This window comes from Phalangium opilio, unplaced genomic scaffold (genome assembly GCF_054372755.1).
Source record: "Phalangium opilio isolate 3A_F unplaced genomic scaffold, DU_Popi_V2 ptg000209l_1, whole genome shotgun sequence".
Lineage (NCBI taxonomy): Eukaryota > Metazoa > Arthropoda > Arachnida > Opiliones > Phalangiidae > Phalangium > Phalangium opilio.
Window position 1 is genome coordinate 12,646,269 of NW_028324217.1, and position 12,213 is coordinate 12,658,481.

The 12,213-nt window shown below is 47.1% G+C and overlaps 8 non-coding genes across 8 annotated transcripts; all 8 read right to left on the reverse strand.

Moving 5' to 3' along the window:
- Positions 1 to 3,243: 3,243 nt before the first annotated feature.
- Positions 3,244 to 3,316, reverse strand: TRNAN-AUU (transfer RNA asparagine (anticodon AUU)). The gene has a single exon. It is a non-coding gene; the product is annotated as a tRNA-Asn (tRNA).
- A 663-nt stretch (positions 3,317 to 3,979) lies between these two features.
- Positions 3,980 to 4,052, reverse strand: TRNAT-GGU (transfer RNA threonine (anticodon GGU)). The gene has a single exon. It is a non-coding gene; the product is annotated as a tRNA-Thr (tRNA).
- A 220-nt stretch (positions 4,053 to 4,272) lies between these two features.
- Positions 4,273 to 4,345, reverse strand: TRNAN-AUU (transfer RNA asparagine (anticodon AUU)). Its single transcript has one exon. It is a non-coding gene; the product is annotated as a tRNA-Asn (tRNA).
- Positions 4,346 to 5,154: 809 nt separating this feature from the next.
- Positions 5,155 to 5,227, reverse strand: TRNAT-GGU (transfer RNA threonine (anticodon GGU)). Its single transcript has one exon. It is a non-coding gene; the product is annotated as a tRNA-Thr (tRNA).
- A 1,397-nt stretch (positions 5,228 to 6,624) lies between these two features.
- TRNAT-GGU (transfer RNA threonine (anticodon GGU)) lies at positions 6,625 to 6,697 on the reverse strand. The gene has a single exon. It is a non-coding gene; the product is annotated as a tRNA-Thr (tRNA).
- A 1,539-nt stretch (positions 6,698 to 8,236) lies between these two features.
- Positions 8,237 to 8,309, reverse strand: TRNAT-GGU (transfer RNA threonine (anticodon GGU)). Its single transcript has one exon. It is a non-coding gene; the product is annotated as a tRNA-Thr (tRNA).
- Positions 8,310 to 10,434: 2,125 nt separating this feature from the next.
- On the reverse strand, positions 10,435 to 10,507 carry TRNAT-GGU (transfer RNA threonine (anticodon GGU)). Its single transcript has one exon. It is a non-coding gene; the product is annotated as a tRNA-Thr (tRNA).
- Positions 10,508 to 12,046: 1,539 nt separating this feature from the next.
- Positions 12,047 to 12,119, reverse strand: TRNAT-GGU (transfer RNA threonine (anticodon GGU)). The gene has a single exon. It is a non-coding gene; the product is annotated as a tRNA-Thr (tRNA).
- Positions 12,120 to 12,213: the final 94 nt, after the last annotated feature.

Here is a 12,213-nt window from a genome sequence, read left to right on the forward strand (position 1 = left end):
TTACAACACCGCTCCCGGATGGGCTCGATCCACCAACCTTTCGGTTAACAGCCGAACACGCTAACCATTGCGCCACGGAAGCCCAAAAATTAAATGGTCGTCAGGTATTGTGGAAAAACTCTTACCTTTTACGTTACATCTGAGACCTCAAAACACCTCTCCCGGGTGGGCTCGAACCACCAACCTTTCGGTAAAGAGGTGAACGCGCTAACCATTGCGCCACGAAAGCCCAAAAATTAAATGTTCGTCTGGTATTGTGGAAAAACTTTGGCTTTTCACGTTACATCTGAGACCTCACAACACCTCTCCCGGGTGGGCTCGAACCACCAACCTTTCGGTTAACAGCTGAACACGCTAACTATTGCGCCACGGAAGCTCAAAAATTAAATAATCGTCAGGTATTGTGGAAAAACTCTGACCTTTTACGTCACATCTGAGACCTTACAACACCGCTCCCGGATGGGCTCGAACCAACAACCTTTCGGTTAACAGCCGAACACGCTAATCATTGCGCCACGGAAGCCCAAAAATTAAATGGTCGTCAGGTATTGTGGAAAAACTCTGATCTTTCACGTCACATTTGAGACCTTACAACACCGCTCCCGGATGGGCTCGATCCACCAACCTTTCGGTTAACAGCCGAACACGCTAACCACTGCTCCACGGAAGCCCTAAAATTAAATGGTCGTCAGGTATTGTGGAAAAACTCTGACTTTTTACGTCACATCTGAGACCTCACAACACTGCTCCCGGGTGGGCTCGAACCACCAACCTTTTGAATAACAGCTGAGCGCGCTAACCATTGCGCCACGGAAGCTCGGAAATTAAATGGTTGTCAGGTTTTGAGGAAAAGTTATGACTTTTCACGCTACATCTGAGACCCCACAACACCTCTCCTGGGTGGGCTCGAACCACCAACCTTTCGGTTAACAGGTGAACGCGCTAACCATTGCGCCACGGAAGCCCAAAAATTAAATGTTCGTCAGGTATTGTGGAAAAACTCTGACATTTTACGTTACATCTGAGACCTCACAACACCGCTCCCGGATAGACTCGAACCACCAACCTATTAGTTAACAGCCGAACGCGCTAACCATTGCGCCACGGAAGCCCAAAAATTAAATGTTCGTCAGGTATTCTGGAAAAACTTTGACTTTTTACGTCACATCTGAGACCTCACAACACAGTTCCCGGTTGGGCTCGAACCACCAACCTTTTGGTTAATTGCCGAACGCGCTAACCATTGCGCCACGGAAGCCCAAAAACTAAATGTTCGTCAGATATTGTGGAAAAAACTCTGACATTTTACGTTACATCTGAGACCTCACAACACCTCTCCCGGGTGGGCTCGAACCACCAACCTTTCGGTTAACCGGTGAACGCGCTAACCATTGCGCCACGGAAGCCCAAAAATTAAATGTTCGTCTGGTATTGTGGAAAAACTTTGGCTTTTCACGTTACATCTGAGACCCCACAACACCTCTCCCGGGTGGGCTCGAACCACCAACCTTTCGGTTAACAGCTGAACACGCTAACTATTGCGCCACGGAAGCTCAAAAATTAAATAATCGTCAGGTATTGTGGAAAAACTCTGACCTGTTACGTCACATCTGAGACCTTACAACACCGCTCCCGGATGGGCTCGAACCACCAACCTTTCGGTTAACAGCCGAACACGCTAATCATTGCGCCACGGAAGCCCAAAAATTAAATGGTCGTCAGGTATTGTGGAAAAACTCTGATCTTTTACGTCACATTTGAGACCTTACAACACCGCTCCCGGATGGGCTCGATCCACCAACCTTTCGGTTAACAGCCGAACACGCTAACCATTGCGCCACGGAAGCCCAAAAATTAAATGGTCGTCAGGTATTGTGGAAAAACTCTTACCTTTTACGTTACATCTGAGACCTCACAACACCTCTCCCGGGTGGGCTCGAACCACCAACCTTTCGGTAAAGAGGTGAACGCGCTAACCATTGCGCCACGGAAGCCCAAAAATTAAATGTTCGTCTGGTATTGTGGAAAAACTTTGGCTTTTCACGTTACATCTGAGACCTCACAACACCTCTCCCGGGTGGGCTCGAACCACCAACCTTTCGGTTAACAGCTGAACACGCTAACTATTGCGCCACGGAAGCTCAAAAATTAAATAATCGTCAGGTATTGTGGAAAAACTCTGACCTTTTACGTCACATCTGAGACCTTACAACACCGCTCCCGGATGGGCTCGAACCACCAACCTTTCGGTTAACAGCCGAACACGCTAATCATTGCGCCACGGAAGCCCAAAAATTAAATGGTCGTCAGGTATTGTGGAAAAACTCTGATCTTTCACGTCACATTTGAGACCTTACAACACCGCTCCCGGATGGGCTCGATCCACCAACCTTTCGGTTAACAGCCGAACACGCTAACCACTGCTCCACGGAAGCCCTAAAATTAAATGGTCGTCAGGTATTGTGGAAAAACTCTGACTTTTTACGTCACATCTGAGACCTCACAACACTGCTCCCGGGTGGGCTCGAACCACCAACCTTTTGAATAACAGCTGAGCGCGCTAACCATTGCGCCACGGAAGCTCGGAAATTAAATGGTTGTCAGGTTTTGAGGAAAAGTTATGACTTTTCACGCTACATCTGAGACCCCACAACACCTCTCCTGGGTGGGCTCGAACCACCAACCTTTCGGTTAACAGGTGAACGCGCTAACCATTGCGCCACGGAAGCCCAAAAATTAAATGTTCGTCAGGTATTGTGGAAAAACTCTGACATTTTACGTTACATCTGAGACCTCACAACACCGCTCCCGGATAGACTCGAACCACCAACCTATTAGTTAACAGCCGAACGCGCTAACCATTGCGCCACGGAAGCCCAAAAATTAAATGGTCGTCAGGTATTGTGGAAAAACTCTGACCTTTTATGCTACATCTGAGACCTCACAACACCTCTCCTGGATGGGCTCGAACCACAAACCTTTCGGTTACCAGCTGAACGCGCTAACCATTGCGCCACGGAAGCTCAGAAACTAAATGGTTGTCAGGTATTGTGGAAAAGTTATGACTTTTTACGTTACATCTGAGACCCCACAACATCTCTCCCGGGTGGGCTCGAACCACCAACCTTTCGGTTAACAGCTGAACACGCTAACCATTGCGCTACGGAAGCCCAAAATTAAACGTTCGTCAGGTATTGTGGAAAAACTCTGACTTTTTACGTCACATCTGATACCTCACAACACAGTTCCCGGTTGGGCTCGAACCACCAACCTTTCGGTTAATTGCCGAACGCGCTAACCATTGCGCCACGGAAGCCCAAAAACTAAATGTTCGTCAGATATTGTGGAAAAAACTCTGACATTTTACGTTACATCTGAGACCTCACAACACCGCTCCCGGATAGACTCGAACCACCAAACTATTAGTTAACAGCCGAACGCGCTAACCATTGAGCCACGGAAGCTAAGAAATTAAATGGTTGTCAGGTACTGTGGAAAAGTTATGACTTTTCACGCTACATCTGAGACCCCATTACACCTCTCCCGGGTGGGCTCGAACCACCAACCTTTCGGTTAACAGGTGAACGCGCTAACCATTGCGCCACGGAAGCCCAAAAATTAAATGTTCGTCAGGTATTGTGGAAAAATTCTGACATTTTACGTTACATCTGAGACCTCACGACACCGCTCCCGGATAGACTCGAACCACCAACCTATAAGTTAACAGCCGAACGCGCTAACCATTGAGCCACGGAAGCTCAGAATTTAAATAGTTGTCAGGTATTGTGGAAAAGTTATGACTTTTCACGCTACATCTGAGACCCCATTACACCTCTCCCGGGTGGGCTCGAACCACCAACCTTTCGGTTAACAGGTGAACGCGCTAACCATTGCGCCACGGAAGCTCAGAAACTAAATGGTTGTCAGGTATTGTGGAAAAGTTATGACTTTTCACGCTACATCTGAGACTTCACAACACCTCTCCCGGGTGGGCTCGAACCACCAACCTTTCGGTTACCAGCTGAACGCGCTAACCATTGCCCCACGGAAGCACAAAAATTAAATGTTCGTCAGGTATTCTGGAAAAACTTTGACTTTTTACATTACATCTGAGACCCCACAACATCTCTCCCGGGTGGGCTCGAACCACCAACCTTTCGGTTAACAGCTGAACACGCTAACCATTGCGCTACGGAAGCCCAAAATTAAACGTTCGTCAGGTATTGTGGAAAAACTCTGACTTTTTACGTCACATCTGATACCTCACAACACAGTTCCCGGTTGGGCTCGAACCACCAACCTTTCGGTTAATTGCCGAACGCGCTAACCATTGCGCCACGGAAGCCCAAAAACTAAATGTTCGTCAGATATTGTGGAAAAAACTCTGACATTTTACGTTACATCTGAGACCTCACGACACCGCTCCCGGATAGACTCGAACCACCAACCTATAAGTTAACAGCCGAACGCGCTAACCATTGAGCCACGGAAGCTCAGAATTTAAATGGTTGTCAGGTATTGTGGAAAAGTTATGACTTTTCACGCTACATCTGAGACCCCATTACACCTCTCCCGGGTGGGCTCGAACCACCAACCTTTCGGTTAACAGGTGAACGCGCTAACCATTGCGCCACGGAAGCCCAAAAATTAAATGTTCGTCAGGTATTGTTGAAAAACTCTGACATTTTACGTTACATCTGAGACCTCACAACACCGCTCCCGGATAGACTGGAACCACCAACCTATTAGTTAACAGCCGAACGCGCTAACCATTGCGCCACGAAAGCCCAAAATTAAACGTTCGTCAGGTATTGTGGAAAAACTCTGACTTTTTACGTCACATCTGAGACCTCACAACACAGTTCCCGGTTGGGCTCGAACCACCAAACTTTCGGTTAACTGCCGAACGCGCTAACCATTGCGCCACGGAAGCCCAAAAACTAAATGTTCGTCAGGTATTGTGGAAAAACTCTGACTTTTTATGCTACATCTGAGACCTCACAACACCTCTCCTGGATGGGCTCGAACCACAAACCTTTCGGTTACCAGCTGAACGCGCTAACCATTGCGCCACGGAAGCTCAGAAACTAAATGGTTGTCAGGTATTGTGGAAAAGTTATGACTTTTCACGCTACATCTGAGACTTCACAACACCTCTCCCGGGTGGGCTCGAACCACCAACCTTTCGGTTACCAGCTGAACGCGCTAACCATTGCCCCACGGAAGCACAAAAATTAAATGTTCGTCAGGTATTCTGGAAAAACTTTGACTTTTTACGTTACATCTGAGACCCCACAACATCTCTCCCGGGTGGGCTCGAACCACCAACCTTTCGGTTAACAGCTGAACACGCTAACCATTGCGCTACGGAAGCCCAAAATTAAACGTTCGTCAGGTATTGTGGAAAAACTCTGACTTTTTACGTCACATCTGAGACCTCACAACACAGTTCCCGGTTGGGCTCGAACCACCAAACTTTCGGTTAACTGCCGAACGCGCTAACCATTGCGCCACGGAAGCCCAAAAACTAAATGTTCGTCAGATATTGTGGAAAAAACTCTGACATTTTACGTCACATCTGAGACCTCACAACACAGTTCCCGGTTGGGCTCGAACCACCAACCTTTCGGTTAACTGCCGAACGCGCTAACCATTGCGCCACGGAAGCCCAAAAACTAAATGTTCGTCAGATATTGTGGAAAAAACTCTGACATTTTACGTTACATCTGAGACCTCACAACACCGCTCCCGGATAGACTCGAACCACCAACCTATTAGTTAACAGCCGAACGCGCTAACCATTGAGCCACGGAAGCTCAGAAATTAAACGGTTGTCAGGTATTGTGGAAAAGTTATGACTTTTCACTTTACATCTGAGACCCCATTACACCTCTCCCGGGTGGGCTCGAACCACCAACCTTTCGGTTAACAGGTGAACGCGCTAACAATTGCGCTACGAAAGCCCAAAAATTAAATGTTCGTCAGGTTTTGTGGAAAAACACTGACATTTTACGTTACATCTGAGACCTCACGACACCGCTCCCGGATAGACTCGAACCACCAACCTATTAGTTAACAGCCGAACGCGCTAACCATTGAGCCACGGAAGCTCAGAATTTAAATGGTTGTCAGGTATTGTGGAAAAGTTATGACTTTTCACGCTACATCTGAGACTTCACAACACCTCTCCCGGGTGGCCTCGAACCACCAACCTTTCGGTTACCAGCTGAACGCGCTAACCATTGCCCCACGGAAGCCCAAAAATTAAACGTTCGTCAGGTATTGTGGAAAAACTCTGACTTTTTACGTCACATCTGAGACCTCACAACACAGTTCCTGGTTAGGCTCGAACCACCAACCTTTCGGTTAACAACCGAACGCGCTAACCATTGCGCCACGGAAGCCAAAAAATTAAATGGTCGTCAGGTATTGTGGAAATACTATGACATTTTACGTTACATCTGAGACCTCACAAAACCCCTCCCGTATAGGCTCGAACCACCAACCTATTAGTTAAAAGCCGAACGCGCTAACCATTGCGCCACGGAAGCCCAAAAATTAAATGGTCGTCAGGTATTGTGGAAAAACTCTGATTTTTACGTCACATCTGAGACTTCACAACACCTCTCCCGGGTGGGCTCGAACCACCAACCTTTCGGTTACCAGCTGAACGCGCTAACCATTGCGCCACGGAAGCCCAAAAATTAAATATTCGTCAGGTATTCTGGAAAAACTTGACTTTTTACGTTACATCTGAGACCCCACAACATCTCTCCCGGGTGGGCTCGAACCACCAACTTTTCGGTTAACAGCTGAACGCGCTAACCATTTCGCTACGGAAGCCCAAAAATTAAACGATCGTCAGGTATTGTGGAAAAACTCTGACTTTTTACGTCACATCTGAGACCTCACAACACAGTTCCTGGTTAGGCTCGAACCACCAACCTTTCGGTTAACAACCGAACGCGCTAACCATTGCGCCACGGAAGCCAAAAAATTAAATGGTCGTCAGGTATTGTGGAAATACTCTGACATTTTACGTCACATTTGAGACTTCACAACACAGCTCCCGGTTGGGCTCGAACCACCAACCTTTCGGTTAACAGCCGAACGCGCTAACCATTGCGCCACGGAAGAACAAAAATTAAATGGTCGTCAGGTATTGTGGAAAAACTCTGATTTTTACGTCACATCTGAGACTTCACAACACCTCTCCCGGGTGGGCTCGAACAACCAACCCTTCGGTTACCAGCTGAACGCGCTAACCATTGCGCCACGGAAGCCCAAAAATTAAATATTCGTCAGGTATTCTGGAAAAACTTGACTTTTTACGTTACATCTGAGACCCCACAACATCTTTCCCGGGTGGGCTCGAACCACCAACTTTTCGGTTAACAGCTGAACGCGCTAACCATTTCGCTACGGAAGCCCAAAAATTAAACGTTCGTCAGGTATTATGGAAAAACTCTGACTTTTTACGTCACATCTGAGACCTCACAACACAGTTCCTGGTTAGGCTCGAACCACCAACCTTTCGGTTAACAACCGAACGCGCTAACCATTGCGCCACGGAAGCCAAAAAATTAAATGGTCGTCAGGTATTGTGGAAATACTCTGACATTTTACGTTACATCTGAGACCTCACAAAACCCCTCCCGTATAGGCTCGAACCACCAACCTATTAGTTAAAAGCCGAACGCGCTAACCATTGCGCCATGGAAGCCCAAAAATTAAATTGACGTCAGGTATTGTGGAAAAACTCTGATTTTTACGTCACATCTGAGACTTCACAACACCTCTCCCGGGTTGGCCCGAACCACCAACCTTTCGGTTACCAGCTGAACGCGCTAACCATTGCGCTACGGAAGCCCAAAAATTAAACGTTCGTCAGGTATTGTGGAAAAACTCTGACTTTTTACGTCACATCTGAGACCTCACAACACAGTTCCTGGTTAGGCTCGAACCACCAACCTTTCGGTTAACAACCGAACGCGCTAACCATTGCGCCACGGAAGCCAAAAAATTAAATGGTCGTCAGGTATTGTGGAAATACTCTGACATTTTACGTTACATCTGAGACCTCACAAAACCCCTCCCGTATAGGCTCGAACCACCAACCTATTAGTTAAAAGCCGAACGCGCTAACCATTGCGCCACGGAAGCCCAAAAATTAAATGGTCGTCAGGTATTGTGGAAAAACTCTGATTTTTACGTCACATCTGAGACTTCACAACACCTCTCCCGGGTGGGCTCAAACCACCAACCTTTCGGTTACCAGCTGAACGCGCTAACCATTGCGCCACGGAAGCCCAAAAATTAAATATTCGTCAGGTATTCTGGAAAAACTTGACTTTTTACGTTACATCTGAGACCCCACAACATCTCTCCCGGGTGGGCTCGAACCACCAACTTTTCGGTTAACAGCTGAACGCGCTAACCATTTCGCTACGGAAGCCCAAAAATTAAACGTTCGTCAGGTATTGTGGAAAAACTCTGACTTTTTACGTCACATCTGAGACCTCACAACACAGTTCCTGGTTAGGCTCGAACCACCAACCTTTCGGTTAACAACCGAACGCGCTAACCATTGCGCCACGGAAGCCAAAAAATTAAATGGTCGTCAGGTATTGTGGAAATACTCTGACATTTTACGTCACCTTTGAGACTTCACAACACAGCTCCCGGTTGGGCTCGAACCACCAACCTTTCGGTTAACAGCCGAACGCGCTAACCATTGCGCCACGGAAGAACAAAAATTAAATGGTCGTCAGGTATTGTGGAAAAACTCTGATTTTTACGTCACATCTGAGACTTCACAACACCTCTCCCGGGTGAGCTCGAACAACCAACCTTTCGGTTACCAGCTGAACGCGCTAACCATTGCGCCACGGAAGCCCAAAAATTAAATATTCGTCAGGTATTCTGGAAAAACTTGACTTTTTACGTTACATCTGAGACCCCACAACATCTCTCCCAGGTGGGCTCGAACCACCAACTTTTCGGTTAACAGCTGAACGCGCTAACCATTTCGCTACGGAAGCCCAAAAATTAAACGTTCGTCAGGTATTGTGGAAAAACTCTGACTTTTTACGTCACATCTGAGACCTCACAACACAGTTCCTGGTTAGGCTCGAACCACCAACCTTTCGGTTAACAACCGAACGCGCTAACCATTGCGCCACGGAAGCCAAAAAATTAAATGGTCGTCAGGTATTGTGGAAATACTCTGACATTTTACGTCACATTTGAGACTTCACAACACAGCTCCCGGTTGGGCTCGAACCACCAACCTTTCGGTTAACAGCCGAACGCGCTAACCATTGCGCCACGGAAGAACAAAAATTAAATGGTCGTCAGGTATTGTGGAAAAACTCTGATTTTTACGTCACATCTGAGACTTCACAACACCTCTCCCGGGTGAGCTCGAACAACCAACCTTTCGGTTACCAGCTGAACGCGCTAACCATTGCGCCACGGAAGCCCAAAAATTAAATATTCGTCAGGTATTCTGGAAAAACTTGACTTTTTACGTTACATCTGAGACCCCACAACATCTCTCCCGGGTGGGCTCGAACCACCAACTTTTCGGTGAACAGCTGAACGCGCTAACCATTTCTCTACGGAAGCCCAAAAATTAAACGTTCGTCAGGTATTGTGGAAAAACTCTGACTTTTTACGTCACATCTGAGACCTCACAACACAGTTCCTGGTTAGGCTCGAACCACCAACCTTTCGGTTAACAACCGAACGCGCTAACCATTGCGCCACGGAAGCCAAAAAATTAAATGGTCGTCAGGTATTGTGGAAATACTCTGACATTTTACGTTACATCTGAGACCTCACAAAACCCCTCCCGTATAGGCTCGAACCACCAACCTATTAGTTAAAAGCCGAACGGGCTAACCATTGCGCCATGGAAGCCCAAAAATTAAATGGTCGTCAGGTATTGTGGAAAAACTCTGATTTTTACGTCACATCTGAGACTTCACAACACCTCTCCCGGGTTGGCCCGAACCACCAACCTTTCGGTTACCAGCTGAACGCGCTAACCATTGCGCTACGGAAGCCCAAAAATTAAATGTTCGTCAGGTATTGTGGAAAAACTCTGACTTTTTACGTCACATCTGAGACCTCACAACACAGTTCCTGGTTAGGCTCGAACCACCAACCTTTCGGTTAACAACCGAACGCGCTAACCATTGCGCCACGGAAGCCAAAAAATTAAATGGTCGTCAGGTATTGTGGAAATACTCTGACATTTTACGTCACATCTGAGACCTCACAAAACCCCTCCCGTATAGGCTCGAACCACCAACCTATTAGTTAAAAGCCGAACGCGCTAACCATTGCGCCACGGAAGCCCAAAAATTAAATGGTCGTCAGGTATTGTGGAAAAACTCTGATTTTTACGTCACATCTGAGACTTCACAACACCTCTCCCGGGTGGGCTCGAACCACCAACCTTTCGGTTACCAGCTGAACGCGCTAACCATTGCGCCACGGAAGCCCAAAAATTAAATATTCGTCAGGTATTCTGAAAAAACTTGACTTTTTACGTTACATCTGAGACCCCACAACATCTCTCCCAGGTGGGCTCGAACCACCAACTTTTCGGTTAACAGCTGAACGCGCTAACCATTTCGCTACGGAAGCCCAAAAATTAAACGTTCGTCAGGTATTGTGGAAAAACTCTGACTTTTTACGTCACATCTGAGACCTCACAACACAGTTCCTGGTTAGGCTCGAACCACCAACCTTTCGGTTAACAACCGAACGCGCTAACCATTGCGCCACGGAAGCCAAAAAATTAAATGGTCGTCAGGTATTGTGGAAATACTCTGACATTTTACGTCACATCTGAGACTTCACAACACAGCTCCCGGTTGGGCTCCAACCACCAACCTTTCGGTTAACAGCCGAACGCGCTAACCATTGCGCCACGGAAGAACAAAAATTAAATGGTCGTCAGGTATTGTGGAAAAACTCTGATTTTTACGTCACATCTGAGACTTCACAACACCTCTCCCGGGTGAGCTCGAACAACCAACCTTTCGGTTACCAGCTGAACGCGCTAACCATTGCGCCACGGAAGCCCAAAAATTAAATATTCGTCAGGTATTCTGGAAAAACTTGACTTTTTACGTTACATCTGAGACCCCACAACATCTCTCCCGGGTGGGCTCGAACCACCAACTTTTCGGTTAACAGCTGAACGCGCTAACCATTTCGCTACGGAAGCCCAAAAATTAAACGTTCGTCAGGTATTGTGGAAAAACTCTGACTTTTTACGTCACATCTGAGACCTCACAACACAATTCCTGGTTAGGCTCGAACCACCAACCTTTCGGTTAACAACCGAACGCGCTAACCATTGCGCCACGGAAGCCAAAAAATTAAATGGTCGCCAGGTATTGTGGAAATACTCTGACATTTTACGTTACATCTGAGACCTCACAAAACCCCTCCCGTATAGGCTCGAACCACCAACCTATTAGTTAAAAGCCGAACGCGCTAACCATTGCGCCATGGAAGCCCAAAAATTAAATGGTCGTCAGGTATTGTGGAAAAACTCTGATTTTTACGTCACATCTGAGACTTCACAACACCTCTCCCGGGTTGGCCCGACTCACCAACCTTTCGGTTACCAGCTGAACGCGCTAACCATTGCGCTACGGAAGCCCAAAAATTAAATGTTCGTCAGGTATTGTGGAAAAACTCTGACTTTTTACGTCACATCTGAGACCTCACAACACAGTTCCTGGTTAGGCTCGAACCACCAACCTTTCGGTTAACAACCGAACGCGCTAACCATTGCGCCACGGAAGCCAAAAAATTAAATGGTCGTCAGGTATTGTGGAAATACTCTGACATTTTACGTTACATCTGAGACCTCACAAAACCCCTCCCGTATAGGCTCGAACCACCAACCTATTAGTTAAAAGCCGAACGCGCTAACCATTGCGCCACGGAAGCCCAAAAATTAAATGGTCGTCAGGTATTGTGGAAAAACTCTGATTTTTACGTCACATCTGAGACTTCACAACACCTCTCCCGGGTGGGCTCGAACCACCAACCTTTCGGTTACCAGCTGAACGCGCTAACCATTGCGCCACGGAAGCCCAAAAATTAAATATTCGTCAGGTATTCTGGAAAAACTTGACTTTTTACGTTACATCTGAGACCCCACAACATCTCTCCCGGGTGGGCTCGAAC